Here is a 26747-nt window from a genome sequence, read left to right as displayed (position 1 = left end):
GAGTTACCTTATAAGCTCTCAAAGGAAAGGTGCTGTAAAATCGAAAATTTCATCTGTTTTGTCTGTTTATATGTTTGTCACAGGGAGGGGTTTAATGTTGAGTTATAAAACCACCTTTTTCTGGGCTGACATAGAAGCCGTGTGCAAAAATTTTATCTGGATCTGTCGAGCGGTTCGTATTTGTATAGGATCCAAATAAATACACACCCATTCACACACACACAATATATATATATATATATATTATATATATATATATATATATATATATATATATATATATATATATGCGTGTGTGTGTGCGTGACTAATGAATACATGAGCACGTGATCGATCCCTTGTGTTTCTGCGACTTGTGTGTACGCGCGCGGTAAGTAAGTGTGTGTAAGAACTCAGGAGCAGTAGCGAATAATGTAAAGAAAAGAGGTCGCCCTCCCACGATGTATTCTCACCCGGAGGAATATATCTAACTTTGGTTTTCTTCTTGTGTCATTTTTCTTTTGCCTTTTGTTTTCAAAGATTGATTAAGTCTCGGATTTGTTTCCTTTCTTTTCTCACTTCGAGGTTTCTTTACCTCAGTCGGGCGAATGTTATGAACTGCTTATCTTTCCGGCGTTGGGACTTCACTCGTTTTCCCTGCCGTATTATAAAGGAAAAAAGGTAAAGAAGAGGATCGCCGATAAAGAAGAGCTTTTATCTGCACCCGGATGGGTAGTTTCTAATGCCGTTTAGTTTGCCTTTGGTGATGTTACTACACTTTCTTGTGTTGTATTATAGTAGATCTGATCTGAGACTTATCAAGTGACGAAGAACAAATCCAGATACTCAGAACCTTTGAGTATATAACGGTCAATTCTAAAGTTGGGATTATTTAATCATTTGAGTTTACTAAAATCTAAATATCAAAGCTGTAAAATGCCTTAATTTCTTGAAAGCGATGTTAAAACATGTTGTCTTGTAATCGCATTTGTTTTCTGGAGACAGATTTATTACATTTCTTGAACTCTTCGCAGTTCTCGAGATAACGATGTTTTCTTTAAATACTAAATAAGTATCTATTACCTCATAATGCAAAATAACGATTAGTTTGCTTCTATTTACGGCCTTAAGTTCGCAGTACGGTGAGGTCATGCATGTTACATAAAGGTAATATGCTTGACTTCACGTAAGTAGTGAGTATAATATATGTATATATACATACATACATTATATATATATATATATATATATATATATATATATATATATATATATATATCTATATATATATATATATATATATATATATATATATATATATATATATATATATATATATATGCATATAATATATATATATATATATATATATATATATATATATATATAAAATATATATGTATATATATAATATATATATATATATATATATATATATATATATATATATATATATATATTAAACGAGTGTTTTGGACCAAATGACACTCGTTTAAACAAAATGAAACGAACTGCTAACAGGCAACTACCTACTCTCGTTCTGTGGCAGTCTCTCTGGGCTTTAGCTGAAATGCAAGTTAGGCTAATAAATCCCCGTAGATACAAAATTATGCCTTTTATTTCCCAAATTTGCTAACATTAATATGGAACAAAATCAGTTAATAAAAATGGAATAAAACGAATTAACTCTGACCCCCCCAAAAAACGGTAAACTACCGTTTTCTTCTCCAAATCAAGTTTAAGTGAGTACCCCTAAATCTCATTATGTCTGGCTAACTAGCCACAACATTTTAATAAGTCAATAAGAACTTAGCGAATCCATTTTTCTACATGGTGAATTTGAACCCATCTTATTCGCATTTGTGTCTGCAACACCTCTCAACACCTCTTCCAGGCGTGTTCCGCACCCTGTCACAAGTAATCAATGAGTGCTCTCTCTCAACACTTATTTCTCGTAACCAAAGCCATATATCGTCCGCTACGAACACACACGCAGACACGCCCTGTGTGGCACCCAGCAAACACGGGTGCTCCTTGTCCAAGCCATGTGATTTCTGAGGCGTCACCGACCTCAAAGTGCATTGGTCATCTTTCCTGGCTCATTTCAGTCATTCAGCATTCTTCGAGGAATCCAGCGCTTGTCTCTAACTGACCTGGCTCTAACCGGAAAGAGCTGAGATTAACAATTCACTACCGTTTTTTAATATATATATATATATATATATATATATATATATATATATATATATATATATATATATATATATATATATGTGCGAACATACATACATATGTATGTAGCATATGTTATTAATTAATAATTTTCTGCAGTGTCCGTTTTGCATCAGTATATGTTTTTGCATGTCTTTTTAATCTATTCTTCCGAGCTGTCCAACTTCTTTAACGATTTACCCACCCCTCAGTCACAAATGTTTGGCGTCAGGTCATTGAGAGTTCAAAATGCTTCAGAGTAATGATAAATTTAAATTTTTCATCAATACAATTGGTGCCAGAACCTCGGTATTTGCAGTATTTTTACATTTGCTTTTAACAGACCTTTCATCTATTTTGGGAAGCTGTAAACACGTAGTGCGTAATTTACGTAAGAATTTCGCAATCACTTTTATTTGTGAATCCCCGAATATTGGTGACGAATTGGTTTATTACAGTATTGGTGCTGAAGCTCCTATGTGTAGTTGATTGATTCTTTTCGCCCTGTATTTGGGTTTGAAATATCCTGGTGACGTTCACGAGTGCTGCCAACAAACGAACATTCTCCTGTTAATTGGCTCCAGATTCTGTTGGGATATGGAGAAAGAAAAAAAAAAAGAGCATGGCGCTAGCAACTCACCCCTGGAGATTTCTTGAGATACCAGTAGGCACTACTCGTCTAGTGCCGAAAGGTAAATAACCGTTATATATGTATATACACATACATATGTAAAATCCACAGGGGGAAAAGAAACTGTGCTGTAAATCCTGACCTGTTTTAGCTGTATTGCTAAGCTATTTGTATCAGTCGTCTAAAAAATGGCAAAACAATAATGCCGAAACAGGTCAGGATTTTTAACCGTTTCTTTTTTTTTTTTTATTTATCTTTTGTGGATGTTAAATATATAAATCATGTATGAGACTTCTCAATTCTCGATTTTCTCACTTTATCAGTAAAGACAATCCATGGGCCTACAAAAACCTTTGCCGTTACATTTTAGTGACTCATAATATTCAGTCCGGCAGACTTTACTGTTAACCATTATAGATAGAGTCCCCTTGCCAGATTTGGCGTTTGCTCAAATAGACAGATGAACGGATATGTAATCGTATATATTTTTAATAGTTTGCCGTGACCTTATACTGATATTATTCGTAGGAAAACGAATTAGTCCAGCAATCAAGATGAATTCATGGCTCATGATGACGTCAGTGTTGTAATAATATCGCGTAATTTTTTATGACATAATGGTCATGATAAGTTACTGTACCTTTAACTAACATATGTATGTGTCTGTATATAGATTGTTGTATGTAATAGCCGCAGTGAAGTTGAGAATTCATTGTAATTATTATGAACTCATATACATATGAATATATATTTAAATTAATCACTATAAGTATAGATGTATGTGTGTATGATAACAGCAAAGAACAATGGAACTCGAAAGATATTTAACATATGACTACAATCTTTGGTGTGAAATGGTGTTCAAGAAAAATAAAGATATGAGCACAGTATTTGATTTGCTTAAAAACACTGGTGTTAAATGGATTTTAAGTACATTAATGCAATGAAAAAGCACGTACAAAATTCCTCGCAGTACCAAAGATGCAGATATCACATCCTGTATAAATACAATGACAAAATCTATATTGATCAAGCTGGAAAGTTTTTAAGAAAGAGAACTAAGCAGCATAAAATGATATTTGAAACATGCGGAAAATAACGACGGATTTTTCATTCGTATTAGGCAAAACAATCATCTCGTGAACTATACAGCCTGTCAAAAGCTAGTATATATATCATAATAATACGATGGAAGGATATGTTATTGAACCAACCGTATAAGAGAAATAGTGATAGAAATGTAAATCTCAATTTATACCTGATCCAAATATGTCAAAGGTATGTCAACGTCTCAGATTTTAAGGCTGGTCTCTTGAAAACATTGTTCGGAGGATATCGCTCGTTGCTCTGCTGTTGTCAAGATGAGAGGCACCTACTCATTTCTAAGATAACTCCTTATGCTCCTGGTTTGTTGTTCTTTAGTTTGTGTCATTGTTTTTCCCTTTAGTTTCCCTTGTTTTATAAGTCATTTTTTATTGAGTATACATACATATATATATATATATATATATATATATATATATATATATATATATACAATATATATATTATATAATACGCAGACAGAGAGATGTGTCTTACTCATAGACTAACAGCCATACAGACAGACGGATGGAAGGGTGATTAGGGTTGGATATCCCAACAGGTATTTGCTGAGCCCAGATATTGCAGTTGATCTTGCAAATTCATTTCAGCAAAGCAGAGTTATACTAACTAACCCAGTACGGGGGGCAGGGAGGAGAGGATGAATGGACCCTTTGGAAGTGTGCTTTTATATAAAACTCTATTGGCTCAACGGGCCGTGTGGAACGGCGGGGCGTCCACTAACTCTATTGCTTCTGGGAGCTCTATAGCCACTTAGTGTCAAGACGCTTCCATGATAGAGGGTTAATGACGTTTGCTCAAGACACAATGGCGTTCTCTTCTCCTCGTTAGAAAAGTCTTTTACCCTCCGTTCATGGCAGAGCCCCTCTTGGGACTTTTTTCTAACGATATTCGCTGGGGGATTCCCACGGCTGGAAATTGTTTCCGGTTTATTGAATAAGTATTAACACACACACACACACACACACAATCTTCCATAGAAGTACCTCATACGTCTTTAGACCTTTTTTCACCATGTTTTATAACTTGAAATTATTGTCTTTGTTATTGATTGGATTGAGAGAGAGAGAGAGAGAGAGAGAGAGAATTATTTTCAGTTGTGTGAGCTTTGCTCTGGAAAGCACATTACTAATAGGAGATGGAATTACAAAGGATCTTTGAGTTAAAAGTTCTCACCAGCTCGAAAGTTTGAAATTCTGCTTGATTATGTTCTATTGAGTTGTTGTATACAAGCCTCAGAAATAGGAAACCATCAATATATATATATATATATATATATATATTATATATATATATATATATATAAATATATATATAGATGTCATAAAAGGAGCATTAAAAAACACCAAAATAGAGAAAAAGTACTATATTTCAGAGACTGCTGTCTCCCTCTTCAGGTAGATGAATGAGAAAAGTTCACAGAAAAGGTGGTATTTATACCAAGAGGTCCATCCACAAACAAGCCATTTTAAGTCACCCCCGCTGATAATCTTCCTCTAATCTTCTTAAGGGTTGGTTGAATGAAGACGTTGTCGATCGTGTCCGAAATCCATCCTCCTTTTGAGATGTTCATTACCTGCCTCTCTTTTATTAAGGCCGATTCCATCATTTGACTCTTGTACCGGTCATTGCTGCTTATAAATTACACGTGACAAATTCCAGTTTATTCTATGGTTATGTTCATTTATATGGTTGAAAATAGCCGAGTTCTGTTGTCCATACCTAACTGACCGTTTGTGTTGTATTAATCTCTGGGGAAGGGATTTACCTGTAAAATCCGATGTAAGATTGGTCACAGTCCTGGCATGGGATTTCGTATACCCCAGAGTCCTTTGAGATGTCTTTTGTTGGACGTTAATCAGGGATTTGGCTAAGGTGTTTGGGTAAGTAAATACAAAAGGGTTCGATTTTCCGAGGGGGTTGGTTTATTCTCTTAATCGTGTCCAGGTGGGGAAGGTTATTATTTTATTGTTGGGTGTATCTCTGGTCTTGTCTTTAGGGGGTCGGTAGAAAATTACGTTAGCTTTGTGAATTGCTTTCTCAGTTATATGGTCAGGATATTTAAAGACGAAAGTTGCTTGCGAATTAGTTCAAATTCTTTTTACAGGAATTCTGGGGAACAAATTCGCAAGGCTCTTAAGAACAAGTTACTCTAGCTACACCTATTTTGATAGAAATGTCATGATAGCTAAAAGTAGTGAATGTATGAAAGTGAGAACGTTGGTTTTCTGTATATGGTAAATTTGTATTCTGTCGTATCTCTGATTATTAAAACATCAAGAAAAGGAATTTTGTTGTCTGTTTCCCATTCAACTTTAAATTTGATGCTGGGCCTAATGTGTTTAATTTCGAGAGGAATTCATTGAAATTGCCCACCTATTATCCAAAATGTTAGGATATCATCCACGTATCTCATCCACAGCATGTTTTTTGGGTTTTATTGCATTTATTACTGTAGTTTCAAGTATTCCATGTACAGATTGGCTAGAACAGGACTTAAAGGACTACCCATACTACACCCGAATTTTTGCTTGTAGAATGATTCCCCGAATGAAAATACGTTATTAGATGCACATAATTCAACTAGCTTTATTATTTTGTCAAGCGCCAATGGGAAATGATCTGAATAGGGATAATTTTTACCCTTAAAAACTGAAGAACGTTCCTGTACTGGTACTTTAGTGAACAAGGAATCTACATCAAGGCTTAAAAGTTTTATGTTGTGAAGTGGTATATGTGCTTCTCTGAATTTGTGACAAAAATCTTCCGATGTTTAATGTGACTGGGAGAAAAAGTGCCTAAAAAGGGAAAGGAGGCCAGCTAACCATTTAGAAATTTTGTAATTGAAAGCACCGGCACATGAAACGATGGGTCTGAATGGAAGATTGTCTTTGTGAGTTTTGGAAGGCCATAAAAATATGGGTAATTTAGGATTAATTACTTTAAATTTCTCTAATAGTTCAATACTCTTTTTTGTCTTTGCCAATTAATCTTACTTTCCGAAAAAATTCTGTGGGAACGTTTTGGAGGGGTTGGGATTTTTCGTCAGTTTTTGTTCGTATGTGTTTGTGTCGCTAAGGAGCTGGTTGATTTTGTCAAGGTAGAAGTCTTTGTCCATTATTACGATTTTTGCCGTCTTTGTCGGATCTGCTTATTATAACATCTAACTTTTTTAGCGAGTGGATGGCTATCATGAATCTGCGGGGAACAGGATATTTCTTATGTAAGTCAGTTTTAAAGCATTAGTAACACTCCTTTTAAACATATCTTCTTCACGGTTGTAGTTTTTGTCAGATATGAATTTATCAAAAGCTACTATGAAGTCTAGGTTGTTTTTGCGGTCTGGCATAAGGGCAAAGGATAAGCCTAATTTAAAACTAAATGTTTGATTTACAGTAAGGGGGGGTGGGTGTTTGATAAGTTTAAAAACTTTGTCTTGTTGCTCAAGATTATTCCATGCACTATTGTCTATTAGGTTATTTAACTTGCGTAGAAGTCTGTTGGAATGAGTCACGCTATTATAGGCAGGCAATGTCGGAACAGAATGAAATCAGATACCTGTATATGTGGTCCTGTAGTGAGGAGGCGAAGATTAGACTGGGTTCCATATATCACTCTGCGTAGTACGAAGATGTCGTTTTTCGTATCGGTGATTCTTTCCTCCAGGAAAATCTTGTGTGAGAGAAGGGGAAGGGGTCCGATTGCAGAGTCCATCTCCCGAATCCGTACATTTTTGGTAGTACTTGTTCTTTGAGGCATTCTTCTAAAAAGTGTTTTTGGTTTTCAGCCGGTGTAGTTTGATCAGTTCTTTTTCAAACTTGCATAAAATTGGCTTGACTTCTGGAAGTGAGTGAAGAATCCTGGAAAGGCGGTTGAATTCCATAATGGGCTTTAAAATGACTGGTTAAAAACAAAATGTTCTGTAACAACAAGAGTTTCCATCTAATAAAAGGAGCCCATAAAACACCAAAATAGAGAAAAAAGTACTATATTTCAGAGACTTGCTGTCTCCCCTCTTCAGGTAGATGAATTGAAGAAAAGTTTCACAGAAAAAGGTGGTATTTATACCAAGAGGTCCATCCACAAACAAGCCATTTTAAGTCACCCCCGCTGATAATCTTCCTCTAATCTTCTTAAGGGTTGGTTGAATGAAGACGTTGTCGATCGTGTCCGAAATCCATCCTCCTTTTTGAGATGTTCATTACCTGCCTCTCTTTTATTAAGGCCGATTCCATCATTTGACTCTTGTACCGGCAGTTGCTGCTATAAATTACACGTGACAAATTCCAGTTTATTCTATGGTCATGTTCATTTATATGGTTGAAAATAGCCGAGTTCTGTTGTCCATACCTAACTGACCGTTTGTGTTGTATTAATCTCTGGGAATGGGATTTACCTGTAAATCCGATGTAAGATTGGTCACAGTCCTGGCATGGGATTTCGTATACCCCCAGAGTCCTTTGGAGATGTCTTTTGTTGGACGTTATCAGGGATTTGGCTAAGGTGTTTGGGTAAGTAAATACAAAAGGGTTCGATTTTCCGAGGGGGTTGGTTATTCTCTTAATCGTGTCCAGGTGGGGAATTATTATTTTATTGTTGGGTGTATCTCTGGTCTTGTCTTTAGGGGGTCGGTAGAAAATTACGTTAGCTTTGTGAATTGCTTTCTCAGTTATATGGTCAGGATATTTTAAAGACGAAAGTTGCTTGCGAATTAGTTCAAATTCTTTTTCCAGGAATTCTGGGGAACAAATTCGCAAGGCTCTTAAGAACAAGTTACTAGCTACACCTATTTTGATAGAAATGTCATGATAGCTAAAGTATGAATGTATGAAAGTGAGAAACGTTGGTTTTCTGTATATGGTAAATTTTGTATTCTGTCGTATCTCTGATTATTAAAACATCAAGAAAAGGAATTTTGTTGTCTGTTTCCCATTCAACTTTAAATTTGATGCTGGGCACTATGTGTTTAATTTCGAGAGGAATTCATTGAAATTGCCCCACCTATTATCCCCCCAAAATGTTGGATATCGTTATTCTCCACGTATCTCATCCACAGCATGTTTTTGGGTTTTATTGCATTTATTACTGTAGTTTCAAAGTATTCCATGTACAGATTGGCTAGAACAGGACTTAAAAGGACTACCCATACTACAACCCGAATTTTGCTTGTAGAATGATTCCCGAATGAAAATTACGTTATTAGATGCACATAATTCAACTAGCTTTATTATTTGTCAGCGCCAATGGAAATGATCTGAATAGGGGGATAATTTACCCTTAAAAACTGAAGAACGTCCTGTACTGGTACTTTAGTGAACAAGGAATCTACATCAAGGCTTAAAGTTTTATGTTGTGAAGTGGTATATGTGCTTCTCTGAATTTGTGACAAAAATCTTCCGAATGTTTAATGTGACTGGGAGAAAAGTGCCTAAAGGGGAAAGGAGGCCAGCTAACCATTTAGAAATTTTGTAATTGAAAGCACCGGCACATGAAACGATGGGTCTGAATGGAAGATTGTCTTTGTGAGTTTTGGGAAGGCCATAAAAATAGGGTAATTTAGGATTAATTACTTTAAATTTCTCTAATAGTTCAATACTCTTTTTGTCTTTGCCAATTAATCTTACTTTCCGAAAAAATTCTGTGGGAACGTTTTGGAGGGGATTTTCGTCAGTTTTTCGTATGTGTTTGTGTCGCTAAGGAGCTGGTTGATTTGTCAAGGTAGAAGTCTTTGTCCATTATTACGATTTTGCCGTCTTTGTCGGATCTACTTATTATAACATCTAACTTTTTTAGCGAGTGGATGGCTATCATGAATCTGCGGGGAACAGGATATTTCTTATGTAAGTCAGTTAAAGCATTTAGTAACACTCCTTTTAAACATATCTCTTCACGGTGTAGTTTTTGTCAGATATGAATTTATCAAAAGCTACTATGAAGTCTAGGTTGTTTTTGCGGTCTGGCATAAGGGCAAAGGATAAGCCTAAATTTAAAACTAAATGTTGATTTACAGTAAGGGGGGTGTTTGATAAGTTTAAAACTTTGTCTTGTTGCTCAAGATTATTCCATGCACTATTGTCTATTAGGTTATTTAACTTGCGTAGAAGTCTGTTGGAATGAGTCACGCTATTATAGGCAGCAATGTCGGAACAGAATGAAATCAGATACCTGTATATGTGGTCCGTAGTGAGGAGGCGAAGATTAGACTGGGTTCCATATATCACTCTGCGTATACGAAGATGTCGTTTTTCGTATCGGTGATTCTTTCCAAAAATGTACGGATTCGGGAGATGGACTCTGCAATCGACCCCTTCCCTCTCTCACACAAGATTTTCCTGGAGGAAAGAATCACCGATACGAAAAAACGACATCTTCGTACTACGCAGAGTGATGTATGGAACCCAGTCTAATCTTCGCCTCCTCACTACGGACCATATACAGGTATCTGATTTCATTCTGTTCCGACATTGCTGCCTATAATAGCGTGACTCATTCCAACAGACTTCTACGCAAGTTAAATAACCTAATAGACAATAGTGCATGGAATAATCTTGAGCAACAAGACAAAGTTTTAAACTTATCAAACACCCCCTTCTGTAAATCCAACATTAGTTTTAAATTAGGCTTATCCTTTGCCCTTATGCCAGACCGCAAAACAACCTAGACTTCATAGTAGCTTTTGATAAATTCATATCTGACAAAAACTACAACCGTGAAGAGATATGTTTAAAAGGAGTGTTACTAAATGCTTTAACTGACTTACATAAGAAATATCCTGTTCCCCGCAGATTCATGATAGCCATCCACTCGCTAAAAAAGTTAGATGTTATAATAAGTAGATCCGACAAAGACGGCAAAATCGTAATAATGGACAAAGACTTCTACCTTGACAAAATCAACCAGCTCCTTAGCGACACAAACACATACGAAAAACTGACGAAAAATCCCCTCCAAAACGTTCCCACAGAATTTTTTCGGAAAGTAAGATTAATTGGCAAAGACAAAAAGAGTATTGAACTATTAAGAAAGAAATTTAAAGTAATTAATCCTAAATTACCTATTTTTATGGCCTTCCCAAAACTCCACAAAGACAATCTTCCATTCAGACCCATCGTTTCATGTGCCGGTGCTTTCAATTACAAAATTTCTAAATGGTTAGCTGGCCTCCTTTCCCCTTTTTAGGCACTTTTTCTCCCAGTCACATTAAACATTCGGAAGATTTTTGTCACAAATTCAGAGAAGCACATATACCACTTCACAACATAAAACTTTTAAGCCTTGATGTAGATTCCTTTTGTTCACTAAAGTACCAGTACAGGACGTTCTTCAGTTTTTAAGGGTAAAATTATCCCCCTATTCAGATCATTTCCCATTGGCGCTTTGACAAAATAATAAAGCTAGTTGAATTATGTGCATCTAATAACGTATTTTTCATTCGGGGAATCATTCTACAAGCAAAAATTCGGTGTAGTATGGGTAGTCCTTTAAGTCCTGTTCTAGCCAATCTGTACATGGAATACTTTTGAAACTACAGTAATAATAAATGCAATAAAACCCAAAAACATGCTGTGGATGAGATACGTGGATGATATCCTAACATTTTGGGTTTATAATAGGTGGGGCAATTTCAATGAATTCCTCTCGAAATTAAAAAACACATAGTGCCCAGCATCAATTTAAAGTTGAATGGGAAACAGACAACAAAATTCCTTTTCTTGATGTTTTAATAATCAGAGATACGACAGAATACAAATTTACCATATACAGAAAACCAACGTTCTCACTTTCATACATTCACTACTTTAGCTATCATGACATTTCTATCAAAATAGGTGTAGCTAGTAACTTGTTCTTAAGAGCCTTGCGAATTTGTTCCCCAGAATTCCTGGAAAAAGAATTTGAACTAATTCGCAAGCAACTTTCGTCTTTAAAATATCCTGACCATATAACTGAGAAAGCAATTCACAAAGCTAACGTAATTTTCTACCGACCCCCTAAAGACAAGACCAGAGATACACCCAACAATAAAATAATAATTCCCCACCTGGACACGATTAAGAGAATAACAACCCCTCCCCCCGGAAATCGAACCCTTTTGTATTTACTTACCCAAACACCTTAGCCAAATCCCTGATTAACGTCCAACAAAGACATCTCCAAAGGACTCTGGGGTATACGAAATCCCATGCCAGGACTGTGACCAATCTTACATCGGATTTACAGGTAAATCCCTTCCCCAGAGATTAATACAACACAAACGGTCAGTTAGGTATGGACAACAGAACTCGGCTATTTTCAACCATATAAATGAACATAACCATAGAATAAACTGGAATTTGTCACGTGTAATTTATAGCAGCAACTGCCCGGTACAAGAGTTCAAATGATGGAATCGGCCTTAATAAAAGAGAGGCAGGTAATGAACATCTCAAAAGGAGGATGGATTTCGGACACGATCGACAACGTCTTCATTCAACCAACCCTTAAGAAGATTAGAGGAAGATTATCAGCGGGGGGTGACTTAAAATGGCTTGTTTGTGGATGGACCTCTTGGTATAAATACCACCTTTTCTGTGAACTTTTCTCATTCATCTACCTGAAGAGGGAGACAGCAGTCTCTGAAATATAGTACTTTTTCTCTATTTTGGTGTTTTATGGGCTCCTTTTATTAGATGGAACTCTGTTGTTACAGAACATTTTTACCAGTCATTTAAGCCCATTATGGAATTCAACCGCCTTTCCAGGATTCTTCACTCACTTCCAGAAGTCAAGCCAATTTTTCGCAAGTTTGAAAAAGAACTGATCAAACTACACCGGCTGAAAAACCAAAACCACTTTTTAGAAGAATGCCTCAAAGAACAAGTACTACCAAAAATGTACGGATTCGGGAGATGGACTCTGCAATCGGACCCCTTCCCTCTCTCACACAAGATTTTCCTGGAGGAAAGAATCACCGATACGAAAAACGACATCTTCGTACTACGCAGAGTATATATGGAAACCCAGTCTAATCTTCGCCTCCTCACTACGGACCACATATACAGGTATCTGATTTCATTCTGTTCCGACATTGCTGCCTATAATAGCGTGACTCATTCCAACAGACTTCTACGCAAGTTAAATAACCTAATAGACAATAGTGCATGGAATAATCTTGAGCAACAAGACAAAGTTTTAAACTTATCAAACACCCCCCTTACTGTAAATCAACATTTAGTTTTAAATTTAGGCTTATCCTTTGCCCTTATGCCAGACCGCAAAAACAACCTAGACTTCATAGTAGCTTTTGATAAATTCATATCTGACAAAAACTACAACCGTGAAGAGATATGTTTAAAAGGAGTGTTACTAAATGCTTTAACTGACTTACATAAGAAATATCCTGTTCCCCGCCGATTCATGATAGCCATCCACTCGCTAAAAAAAGTTAGATGTTATAATAAGTAGATCCGACAAAGACGGCAAAATCGTAATAATGACAAAGACTTCTACCTTGACAAAATCAACCAGCTCCTTAGCGACACAAACACATACGAAAAACTGACGAAAAATCCCCTCAAAACGTTCCCACAGAATTTTTTCGGAAAGTAACGATTAATTGGCAAAGACCAAAAGAGTGATTGAACATATTAGAGAAATTTAAAGTAATTAATCCTGTAAATTACCCTATTTTTATGGCCATTCCCAAAACTCACCAAAGGGGGGGGGGGGGGGGGAAAGGAGACACTCTTCCATTCAGACCCATCGTTTCATGTGCCGGTGCTTTCAATTACAAAATTTCTAAATGGTTAGCTGGCCTCCTTTCCCCTTTTTTAGGCACTTTTTCTCCCAGTCACATTAAACATTCGGAAGATTTTTGTCACAAATTCAGAGAAGCACATATACCACTTCACAACATAAAACTTTTAAGCCTTGATGTAGATTCCTTGTTCACTAAAGTACCAGTACAGGACGTTCTTCAGTTTTTAAGGGTAAAATTATCCCCCTCCCCCTATTCAGATCATTTCCCATTGGCGCTTGACAAAATAATAAAGCTAGTTGAATTATGTGCATCTAATAACGTATTTTCATTCGGGGAATCATTCTACAAGCAAAAAATTCGGGTGTAGTATGGGTAGTCCTTTAAGTCCTGTTCTAGCCAATCTGTACATGGAATACTTTGAAACTACAGTAATAAATGCAATAAAACCCAAAAACATGCTGTGGATGAGATACGTGGATGATATCCTAACATTTTGGGATAATAGGTGGGGCAATTTCAATGAATTCCTCTCGAAATTAAACACATTAGTGCCAGCATCAAATTTAAAGTTGAATGGGAAACAGACAACAAAATTCCTTTTCTTGATGTTTTAATAATCAGAGATACGACAGAATACAAATTTACCATATACAGAAAACCAACGTTCTCACTTTCATACATTCACTACTTTAGCTATCAGACATTTCTATCAAAATAGGTGTAGCTAGTAAACTTGTTCTTAAGAGCCTTGCGAATTTGTTCCCCAGAATTCCTGGAAAAAGAATTTGAACTAATTCGCAAGCAACTTTCGTCTTTAAAATATCCTGACCATATAACCTGAGAAAAGCAATTCACAAAGCTAACGTAATTTTCTACCGACCCCCTAAAGACAAGACCAGAGATACACCCAACAATAAAATAATAATTCCCCACCTGGACACGATTAAGAGAAATAACCAACCCCCTCGGAAAATCGAACCCTTTTGTATTTACTTACCCAAACACCTTAGCCAAATCCCTGATTAACGTCCAACAAAAGACATCTCCAAAGGACTCTGGGTATACGAAATCCCATGCCAGGACTGTGACCAATCTTACATCGGATTTACAGGTAAATCCCTTCCCCAGAGATTAATACACAAACGGTCAGTTAGGTATGGACAACAGAACTCGGCTATTTTCAACCATATAAATGAACATAACCATAGAATAAACTGGAATTTGTCACGTGTAATTTATAGCAGCAACTGCCGGTACAAGAGTCAAATGATGGAATCGCCTTAATAAAAGAGAGGGCAGGTAATGAACATCTCAAAAGGAGGATGGATTTCGGACACGATCGACAACGTCTTCATTCAACCAACCCTTAAGAAGATTAGAGGAAGATTATCAGCGGGGTGGGGTGACTTAAAATGGCTTGTTTGTGGATGGACCTCTTGGTATAATACCACCTTTTCTGTGAACTTTTTCTCATTCATCTACCTGAAGAGGGGAGACAGCAGTCTCTGAAATATAGTACTTTTTCTCTATTTTGGTGTTTTTTATGGGCTCCTTTTATTAGATGGGAACTTCTGTTGTTACATAACCTTTATTTTACCAGTCCATGTCTATTATATATATATATATATATATGATATATATTATCTAATATATCTATATATGTGTGTGTGTGTGTGTGTGTATGTGTGCGCGTTTGTGTTTATGTGCGCGTATGAGTATATAAATATGAATATAAACTTATACAACCTCCCCAACCCCTACACACAACACGGTCAATTTAGCTCTGCTTTACTGAAATGAATATGTATGACCAATAGCAATATCTGGGCTTAGCAAATATCTGCTGGCGAACGCCCTCCTACCCCCTAACCTGTCTGCCTGTGTGTCTCTCTCTATGTAAGGCAATCGGCCTTCCTTTGATTACAGAATCTCTCTCTCTCTCTCTCTCTCTCTCTCTCTCTCTCTCTCTCTCTCTCTCTCTCTCTCTCTCTCTTTCGGTAAGAATATTGGAGAGGACAAAGGCGTCATTTCCCTCGTATGAGAAAGAAGTTGCACCTTAGGGTCTGCCATCTTTTCTCTTTTCTATTTCCCTCTGCTTTATGTTATCGAATCTTGTCCTCCTAGCTTTTTATTAGCAATTCTCTCCCATGTGTCCTAATATTTCTGTATTTTCTTGTAGCAGTTGTAACAGTATCGCAAGTTGGAGAAAAAAATGATAACGTTTGAACAGTATTTTACAGATTAATTGAACCAGCTTCCTCTTGTCAGTCTTCATTGGTAAATCTAGTCGTCCTGCGGTCGAAGTCTTCAAGAGTCCCTTTATCTTCCTCGAATCAAAAATCTGAACTAAATTAGTTATGAATCTATAGTAACTCTTTCCTGCAGAAAATGTCAGTTGAAACTCCGTTGTTTTATTGAAACATGTTTTAATCGAAACGTAATTCAGCCCTTAGAAGAGCATAAAAAGAGTAGAAATTTAAATCAGTGGGTATGTAAAGGTATAATGATCATTTTTACCCTTTTACTGTATTTAGTTTAATAGAGTAAGTAAACCAGTCCTTTCAAACTGTTTAAATGATCTTTTCAAAATCTTTTCCATTGTTGTAAAGATATATTCAAGATCCTTTCAAAACTGTTTTATACATTATCGTTATAATTGTTTTCATTATATTTTTTTTAACTTTCATTAGTATTATTTTTGTTAGTAATTCTATTTTTTTTTCTTAACTCAATTTTTTGTTGATGATTACTTACTCCTGTGGTTAAGTCGGTATCGTCGTGAGGATCGATGCTAAACAGCGTCAGTTCAAGTATTCTTCTTCCTCCTCCTCCTCCTCCTCCTCCTCCTCCTTTCAAAAAAAAAAAAAAAAAAAATTGTGCTTAGATGGTTATTCTGTAAAATGTATCTGGCAGGGCATTCCCAAACCTCGAAAAAGAAGGAAGAAAAAATATGCTCCTGGAACTTATCACAAATCTTAATGTTCGGCTGCAAGCTGTAATAATTACCTTGGATATTTCTTGAGCTTTCAATTATTTCATCTATACATTTTCAACATCATTTGTAGCTTTAATAATACTACTATTCGGTGCTTGATCAGATACTCTGTATTGCGTTAAGAAAAATACCATTGTTTTCAATGATTATGTGCCGAAATGTACGCGGCTTCGAAAGATAAAAGCAAATAGTAATACATTGTTTACTATGCTTTTTTGAAAAATGGGAGGAAAAAGAAGCAAAAGAAAAATTAGTTTAATACAAATGAAAGCTATAACAAAATATAACAAGAAAAAAATCCGTCGAAGTATCCTCGGGGAAATCGAGTTTTCTTTACAGCTTATAATCAAGGCCCCTAAAATTATACCTATCTTTCCGTGGTCTCGGTATACTGCTGAATGAGCCGTGGCCCATATCGTTGCAAGACGCACGATTATGGCTAAAACATTAAATAACACCAAACCTATTACGGCTAGAAGACTGTAATCTGGTATGTTTGATGATTGGAAGGTGGATGGTCGGCATACCACTTTGCAGCCCTCATGCCTCAGTAGTTTTTAAGATCAAAAATAAAAATGGACATGAACAGTTGAGAAATAGGCAAAACAAGTAAATTGCCGGCAAGGCACAGGAGCCCAGGCCTTTGAGATAAGCGCCAAAAGAGCTTCGTAAAAACAGAAATAACAGAAGCAACAAGATGTATCTATTTATACCATGTCATAATTACCTTCATCTCTCATGCCAATATCACTATCATAACGATAAGAGCAATTTCATTTATCAACAATAAGCTGTGCACGTAGAAGCTGGATCGAGTTGACCCTCAAAGGATGGCGTCTGGGAGATCTTATATAAACAGCGTCTTATATGAGAACTGTAGGTTTACTCTCTCTCTCTCTCTCTCTCTCTCTCCTCTTGAATGTCTTCATTTTCACATTAGTGTGTTTTATACTTCCTTACTCCCCTTGTTGTACAGATTTTCCTTTGGCGTTCACAACAGTTTTTTTTTAAATCTGCTGCGCCCACGTACTAAGCTCGAAAAACACACATTGCACAAACAAACAAGCACACTGAATATCACATACACGTTTAAATATATATACATACATATCTATATATATATATATATATATATATATATATATATATATATATATATATATGTGTGTGTGTGTGTGGTGTGTGTGTGTGTGTGTGTGTGTGTGTGTGTGTCTCGTGCGCGCGTGTTATTGCATTTGTATGATATGATGATATGATTAATTTTTACATTGTCGTTGCTTATAAAATAGGTACCAAAGATACTGGTGGCGCTATTCCACTAGGTAAAATTGGGGGTAAAAAGCGTTCTGCATTTTCTTGAATAAATATTTTGGGTCACAGTCTAAACTAGAAAAAGGCCGAAGTGTGTTAGGTCTTGAGTGAAATATTAGTAGAATCTAAGTCAAGGGTTTCTAACCTGGGGCACAAGCACCCTTAGTGGTACTATCATGCACAGTAGTTCGTTCCCTCCGCTGATCCAGAGTGAACACGAATCCGCGAGTATGAAACCCCGAAGCAGTTGAACAAGTAACTAATTAAGCATCCAACAGATGTCGCACCGTCAGGCCAAGGAAGGAGTAGGAAGCAGGTATTTTTCTTGAACAAAGAATAAAGTCTCCATAATCTAATATCGTTAATTAAGCCAAGGTAGTGAGCGTAAAGTTTTTATTGTTGACGATATTGGGTCTGCTTGGAAAATATGCAATTAAGGAAATATGCGAAATTAATAAGATCAAAATACTTAGGAAGCCAGTATTCATGATTTTTCTTGAAATACTAACACAATATGAAATATTAAGATATTTTCACCAATGTAACAAGTTCGTATTTAGTAGAAAGATAAAAAGATAGAAGCAGAGAAAACATATTAATAATAGGACAGAGATAAAGACAAAAAAATTATGTGTGTGTGTGAGAGAGAGAGAGAGAGACTTTCAAGTTCTTTTCTAGTTTAACACCATAGTGAACAAGCCTCATCTTATTAGTTTCGTTTTATCACCAGGGCAATCGCAAAATATATTTCTTAATGATATCTTCTTCATTGGAAATAACTTAACTCAGATTCTGTTTCAAGTAGCAAAGTAGTTTTCCAGTGCCGATGGAGTTATAGCTAATTCTAATGTGTAAACGAGTGAATTATCGCTGACAATTTTGATTGACATATTTTAAAAGCTATTACCAGCGTATATGCTATTGTAGGAATTTAACTTCTCTCTCCAGGAAAGTGAATTCAACTGCAGTGGTCCTTCCCTTCCCTGACTAGTTCTTGTGTTAGGGAGGGTTTGGAACCAATATCTGGTACCTAGGCATTGGTGAGTTAGGTTGCGTATTATATGACCAATCTTAGGTTGCAGCTTTTAGCTCAACAAATTTTATCAGGGTCTATTTCTTCTACTTTTTGAATCTCCTTTTAGTATTCCAGTCTTAGTGTCAACTGCTGTACAACCTTCTCATGCAAAGGAAAAGAAGGACTTATAGCTGTTTTAAGGTTTATATATGCTAGCCAGTCAAAGATCAACCTGTGTTAACAGTGAACAACATCCATTCAAATAATACTAGTTTGCTATGATCACAATTGAAAGGAGTGACTAATGGTAAAGAACTCTGTAAATATAACGTACGTTTCCTGATGTCGATGTCAGGCTCTGTTCTACAACGTTTTCAGAGCATCAAGTGGCTTAAGTCAATAGCAGTAGATGGTACGGTGCGGAACAAGTCACTATCAAATTTTGTGCGTGTCCAAAGTCACTTTCTATCAAAGGTATACTTCTTACCACATGTATGGGGAGCGTTATCCTTAAACCTTTGGTATAAGCTATTCTGTTAGTTTCAAAAGTGTCCTCACCATAATATTGGTTGTGGATTGGTAGTTTTCATGACCATGGCATTCTACATTAAAGAATAATAACAATTGGATAGATAAAAGACTATTCAATTCACAGCGCGTTTTCGTTGCTGGAACCTCAGGCCGCCAACAAAATATCAAACAATACATAATGAAAAAAATATTCGTAGTTACGTTTATTTGGCTACCACTTACCCAGAATCTCTCTCTCTCTCTCTCTCTCTCTCTCTCTCTCTCTCTCTCTCTCTCTCTCTCTCTCTCTCTCTCTCTCTGTGCTATTAATGATATTTTTGCTGTGCTTCTTGCTCTCTAGCTTTTTATTGAATATGAATTTGTTATATTGGTGAAAGTATATCTTGCCGATGCGTACTAAATGGGGGGCGGGGTGGCGGTCCCTCCCGGGTGACAGCTTGATGGGGGCTACCATAAAGGCTCATAGAACATATCCAATTCCTCCGTTTGATATTTCCAATTATTATTATTATTATTATTATTATTATTATTATTATTCAGTGATTTCCTGAGGCAGAAATCGCCCGTTTTCTTTTTACCAAAATTGATCAGATGTCTAAAATTATTAGGTATGTTCATATTGAAGGTGATTCTGTTGAAGTGAGAGAGTCCTTTTTGGGGTTCATTCCTGTTGCCGGAAAAACTGCAAGTGATCTTACTAAGGATATACTAAGTAGTTTAGAGAATGATGGACAAGACATTACACTTCGCCGTAGTCAAGGATATGAAGTGCTGCAGCTATGGCTGGTATTCATGGTGGAGTGCAGAAAAAAATAAAAGAATTTAATCCAAAGGCTCTTTGGAGCAGTAGAGAGACTTTATAGCTTCTTTGCACTTTCAACGCACAGATGGGAAGTACTGAAAGAAAATATGGACCTGCCAGTTAAAAAAACTTTCTCAGACTAGATGGAGTGCACATTATGTGGCTGTAAAGCCACTTAAGGAACAATTTGAAAAGCTGATTACAGCCTTGGAGACATTGACAGACCAAAAAGAAAATGTAGATACAAGAGGATCAGCTGAAAGTTTACCAAAAGCAGTGTGTGATTTTTCATTTTTGTCATTTCTCTCATTCTGGTGTGATATATTGGAAGAAGTCGACCTCACACAGAAATATTTGCAAACAGACGGAATAAGCTTGGAGAAATGCTGTGTAATGATTAAAGTTTTGAAATTGTTCCTTAGAAGTCAGCGCAATGAGATTGTGCGAAAGCAATTGTATATGCAAGTCAAGTATGTGAAGAAATGGGGGATATCCATGAAAAGACGAGGAAGAATAAAGAAAAGAAGGCTTGGAGAGCTTGCTAGGGATAGTGGACCGACATTGCAAGAGGAAATGAGGAGATCAATTTTTGAATGTATAGATAAATTTAGTCAAGAACTGAATGTTCGATCAGAGGCCATGAATAATGTGCTGTCAACATTTGCAGCCATTCAGCCACACACCTTGCTCTCTGTGAATAAAGAACAACTTCGGGAAAGTATCTCAAGCATGTCTAAGATTTTTAATGAAATTCCAGAAGAGGGGGTCAAAGTGGAAATTTTGCGACACGGAAGACACCTGGAGGCCGCCAAAATCACGACTGAAGAAGTAAACACTTGGACGAACGATCTTACAGTTTCTCAAGTTCATTGTCAAATGGGGCTTTGGAGAATTCTTGCCAAATTTATCTCTATGCATGAGACTCTTTTTAACAATTTGTGTATCAGTAGCATCATGCGAAAGAAGTTTCTCTAAGCTAAAACTTATAATGATCTTCGGTCAACAATAAGCCAAGCATGGTTGAACAGTCTTGCTATAATTTTTATAGAAAATGTGTATGTAAAGAATATTAATTTTGATGATGTAATCGACAAGTTTGGTGCTGCAAAGGCACGTAGAATGAGGGTGTAAAATTTGTCTTATTTAGTAAATCAGAAGGAGAATATTAGCTTCATTTGAGTTAAAGATGCTTTCTTTTACATTGATATCTTCTCTGTTGCAAAACAAAATTTGTTTTAGTTACGATTACGGTTTTATCTAGCCTACAATAAGCATTACAAGATATACACCAAAAAAAAGCGATATATCCATTCCTTATCAAAATTCTGAAGTTGTTGGGCTGTGTGGGGAGGGAGGTTGCAAAGGAATATTAGCCCCAGGTGCCAAAGACTAGGAACGCCTCTGGCATCTATTTTGCGTTAGTGTTTACAAAATTAGCTACATATAACCATAATTTATAAAACTTAATTATATCTTAGTTTTACCAGACCACTGAACTGATTAGCAGCTCTCCTAGGGCTGGCCCGAAGGATTAGTTATTTTTAAGTGGCTAGGAACAAATTATTCAATTAGCAACGGGACTTACAGCTTATTGTGGGATCCGAACCACATTATATCGAGAAATGAATTTCTATCACCAGAAATAAATTTCTCTAATTCCGAGATGGTCAAACCGATAATCGAACCTCGGACCATCGGATTGGTGCCTGAACGCGAAAACCACTCGTCCAACAAGGAACTACCCCTATAATTTGTAAATTTCCAAACACCCAAATCGCCTGCCCTCTCTATGGATATTGGCTCAATCATACAATATATATATATATATATATATATATATATATATATATATATATATATATATATATATATATATATATATATATATATAGGCTATGCAGGTATATCACATACATCCATTCAGGAAATCGCAGACAACCACATCAGAAGAGACATTTATTGAGAGACGTTTCCCACCTAAAATGTGCATCTTCAGTCTGTCAAGATAAAAACACATACATATTAACATTCAATAAGAGCAGGATTCTTAATATAGTAAAAAGTAAAAGACTAAAATTAACTTAAATGTGACAATAAAGAACTAAAAATTGACAAGTAAAACGAAAAAGTAAAAAGTACAAATAAAAAATAAATATCTTCTTCTCAGCTAACGGTTGGTTGCGCCTTGTTATTTGTTTTTTATTTGTACTTTTTACTTTTTCGTTTTACTTGTCAATTTTTAGTTCTTTTTTTGTCAAATTTAAGTTGATTTTAGTCTTTTACTTTTTACTATATTAAGAATCCTGCTCTTATTGAATGTTAATATGTATGTGTTTTTATCTTAATAGACTGAAGATGCACATTGTATGTGGGAAACCTCTCTCAATAAATGTCTCTTCTGATGTGGTTGTCTGCGATTTCCTGAAATGGTATATATATATATATATATATATATATATATATATATATATATATATATATATATATATATATCACATATATATATATATATATATACATATATATATAGTATATATATATATATATTATATATATATGTATAGTCTAAGAGAATGTCAGTTAGGAACAGCGTAAATATAAAAGAGTGAGAGAAACAAGACAGAGAGAGAGAGAGAGAGAGAGAGAGAGAGTTAGTCACAGGAAGAGTCTCGAACAGTAGCCATAACACGCACAAAGTTTTAATCTAAGAGCTCCCGTAAAAATCTTCACCTGTGACCTGACCTCTGCACTCTCGCCGGAAACTCGACAGTTCCGGTGACGTCATTAGTTCCACCCACAAGAGGAGGAATGAAGTCAAGCCATCACACCTAAGGATGGCGTTAGATAATCTACAACTAATATGAATGACCAACAGGAGGGACAAAAAGCTTAACCCCGCCTATTCTAGGTGGAACATTCTCCTTTGTAGAATCTTCGAAAAAGACAGCAGCGAAGGAGAGCACCAGTTGGAAAAAGAAAGGACCGCCGCACAGCCGTGACGAAATTGGTTAGGTCAGCTACCCAGAGCCAGAGCAGTTGCCGTCAGCAGAACTTCAAATTGATTCGTAGTCTTCATTGTTAAACTTGTAACTGTGACTGTATCATTCTGGTGTGAATGAAGGAAGAAACTTGCACTGCATCTCATTTAAACACTCCTGAGAGACTCAAACAAATAATATATATATATATATATATATATATATATATATATATATATATATATATATATATATATATTAGGGCTGTTGCCTCGTATAATAAGGCGCCCTATGAGGTAATGTTAGACTTGCGATAATCTTACGCTAAGTCGGTTGGTATCGCACTTCCCTATTCATTGGAGTGTCTTGGGGTTTGTAGATCACTTACGAAGTCGGTATTATCTTCTTTGGTGTTGACGACGATGTGTTAAACTCATGATGATTCGGCAATGATGTGAGGTTTTAGTAGAAACCACGAAGTACAAAAAATACTAATATTCTCTGAGATTACATGGTGAAGATCAAGTAGGATTGTACAGGTCTTTTAATGACGATAGCTTGATCGCTTCTGCCAATGATGATGGCTAATTCTATTCTCTGTTCTACATGATAAAGCTTAGGTAAAGAGGTACAGGTCTGCCAATGATGATGGCTAACTCTATTCTGATTACCATCTTGGTTACAAGTCATAAAGGAAGCAGACAGTAGCTCGAACATATGAACATACATACAAATGACATAGTTACTAATCACGTAGGCCATTTGAATTATAGGTCACGGTGTTTGTCTCAAGCAGGAAGCTTGGACTAAAGTTTATAAACAAATGAATGACTACAGGTGACGGCACGTTATCTTAGCCTACATACTTCATCGTCTCTGGTCTGATCACATTCCTGCAAGCAATCTGGTTTACCTCTTTAGTTTTAGTCTTTTATATATACGGAATAACATTCCATATTTTTATTATGTAATCACATACATATATAATATATCTTATAATATATATATATATATATATATAATATATACATATATATATATATATATATATATATATATATAATATATATATATTATATATAAATATATATATATATATGTAATAAATAAAGACTGATAATGAGATGTATGAGACATTGTTGTATGTCACGTACTTTGATATTCCTTAGAAATTGGGGATTCATAATTTTACTTCCCATGGAGACAGAGAGTCCGAGTGACGGCCTAGAGAATGCTGATGATTCTTTTGGGATGGTGTGACATTAAGCCCTTACCTAGCAAATCAGTGCCATGAGAGCTTGTCCAAGGTGCCTTTGAAAACTGGCTGCAACCAATTACCAGGGGCATGTTCGTTCTGAACTTTTGAGTGCGAGTTCGTGTGTAGGTACGAGCTATGTCCGTTCATTGTGGCATGAATTAGCCAGAAGGATGGAGACGGTTGCCTTGGAGAGAAAGAGCGGATAGCTCTGCGAACGTTATATATTTATTCTGTGTGTGAGATTTTGGGCTGAGATAGGTAAGAATTACTGTGCTTTAGCCAGAGATGTGGCTTAACTGTATTTTTGATATTTTGTAAAGATGTTCTATTTCATTTAATCTTTTGACTTTGTCTTTACAACTGTGTGTGCTTATCAGTGTGTCCCTCCTGTCTTTTAACAGGCGGATCTAGTGGAGGGGACTGTGTGGAGGGAACTATATTTTGGAGAAGGGATAAATGGTGTGACTAATTACTGATTAAGACTGTTAAGATACCGGGGTTTATCTGAGTTAATTGAACTTTGAGTTATCATTCCATTTAATCATCCTGTAAGAATCTGAGTTATTCAATTAGTACTTTACTTTAAATAAATGTCTATTTTTGTAATGCATGACTCTGATTTGAAATGGAGGGGAGGTAATAGAGAGAGAGAGAGAGAGAGAGAGAGAGAGAGAGAGAGAGAGAGAGAAAAAAAAAAGAGCGCGGTTGCAAGAGAGAGAGAGAGGGGGGGAGGCTGTTGTTAGTGTCTGAGAGAGGGAGAGGGTGAGGTGAAAGTGTTACCAAAAACCCAGTTTGCCTGCTGCTCATGGCTTTCGCTACCTAAGTGAATAACAGGGGGCGGTGGCCCCGTTATTATATATATATATATATATATATATAGATATATAATATATATATATATATGAATGTCTTTTTACTGTAATACAACAGTAAAATATGAAGATAAAAGGCCCATAAAACACTATTTTAACGCTGTAACCATTTTGAGCACTTCCTTCTGTGCTCCTGATCACTGGTAAAATATGGACATAGGATGTCTTACAAGAGTATATATACAAAACCATATGTAGGTGTGGCAGTAATTCTCTGTTGGTGACCCAGGAAGAGTGAAAATTAAACTATTCTCTGGTGATTTCAGGCCTCATTAACTCCTGTCTGGCAACTTGTTCGGTGGTTGGATGTTCTTGGACACTTGCTTGAGGAGCGGCCTAGGGATTAGTTCGTCGATGCCATCCGATTTCCAATGTCCTCCTGTCAGGTTCATATTGTTGGTTTTATTGATGATAGCAGATTCCAGCATTTTCCTTTTGTACGGATAGCTACTTTTGAAAATCAGCTCCGCCCCAACTCCAGTTAATAGTATGGCCTTTGTCCCTAATATGTAGGAAAATCCCCGAGTTCTCTGATGCATATCACACTGATCTTTTGTGTTCTGCTAATCTTTGCAAGATGGATCTACCGGTTTCCCCAACGTAAATCTCATTGCAATTACAATTACACTGTATCTTGTAAACTCTGGCTTCTTCTCCTCTTTTATTTAGGTATACGTTAATGAGCGAACTCCCGATGGATTTGGGATAATGGAATGTTCAGCATAATCAGTGGCTCAGTTTTACACATAGCAGGAGGTCTTTGTATATGGTAACGCATCTGCCATATCATGAAATATATTTGTAGTAAATGTTTTGTTACTTGTTATTAGACTTTTTGGATTCTTTCATCGTACAGAATTTTTAACTTATTGCTAAAGTCTTTTTGTCTATTAGGAGTGGGACCTCTATAGTATATTGTATTCGCTTTATTTATAGCCTTCTCGATAATGTATGGTGGGTAAAGCAATTGTATTAGTTGTTGGCAGATCGTGGTGAATTCTTTATCTACGTACCCATTTGAAATTATTCTAAGCCCCCTGAGGAATAGGTTGCACCTGACCATGATCTTTACGGATACACCTTGGTAACTTAGGAAATTAATATATGAAACAGAGAAAGTGGGTTTCCTGTATACAGTGAACGCACATCTATTCTGCTCTTATGATTAGTACGTCTAGGAAAGTGCTCGAAATATGTGGTTGCAACGTCAAAATAGTGTTTTATGGGCCTTTTAGCTTCAAATATATATATATATATATATATATATATATATATAGATAGATAATAAGAGTAATTGAGAATATAATAAGGAGTAGTTAAG

Source organism: Macrobrachium nipponense, chromosome 45, assembly GCF_015104395.2.
Source record: "Macrobrachium nipponense isolate FS-2020 chromosome 45, ASM1510439v2, whole genome shotgun sequence".
In the NCBI taxonomy this organism is placed as follows: Eukaryota; Metazoa; Arthropoda; class Malacostraca; order Decapoda; family Palaemonidae; genus Macrobrachium; species Macrobrachium nipponense.
Note: the sequence above shows the minus strand (reverse complement) of the source record.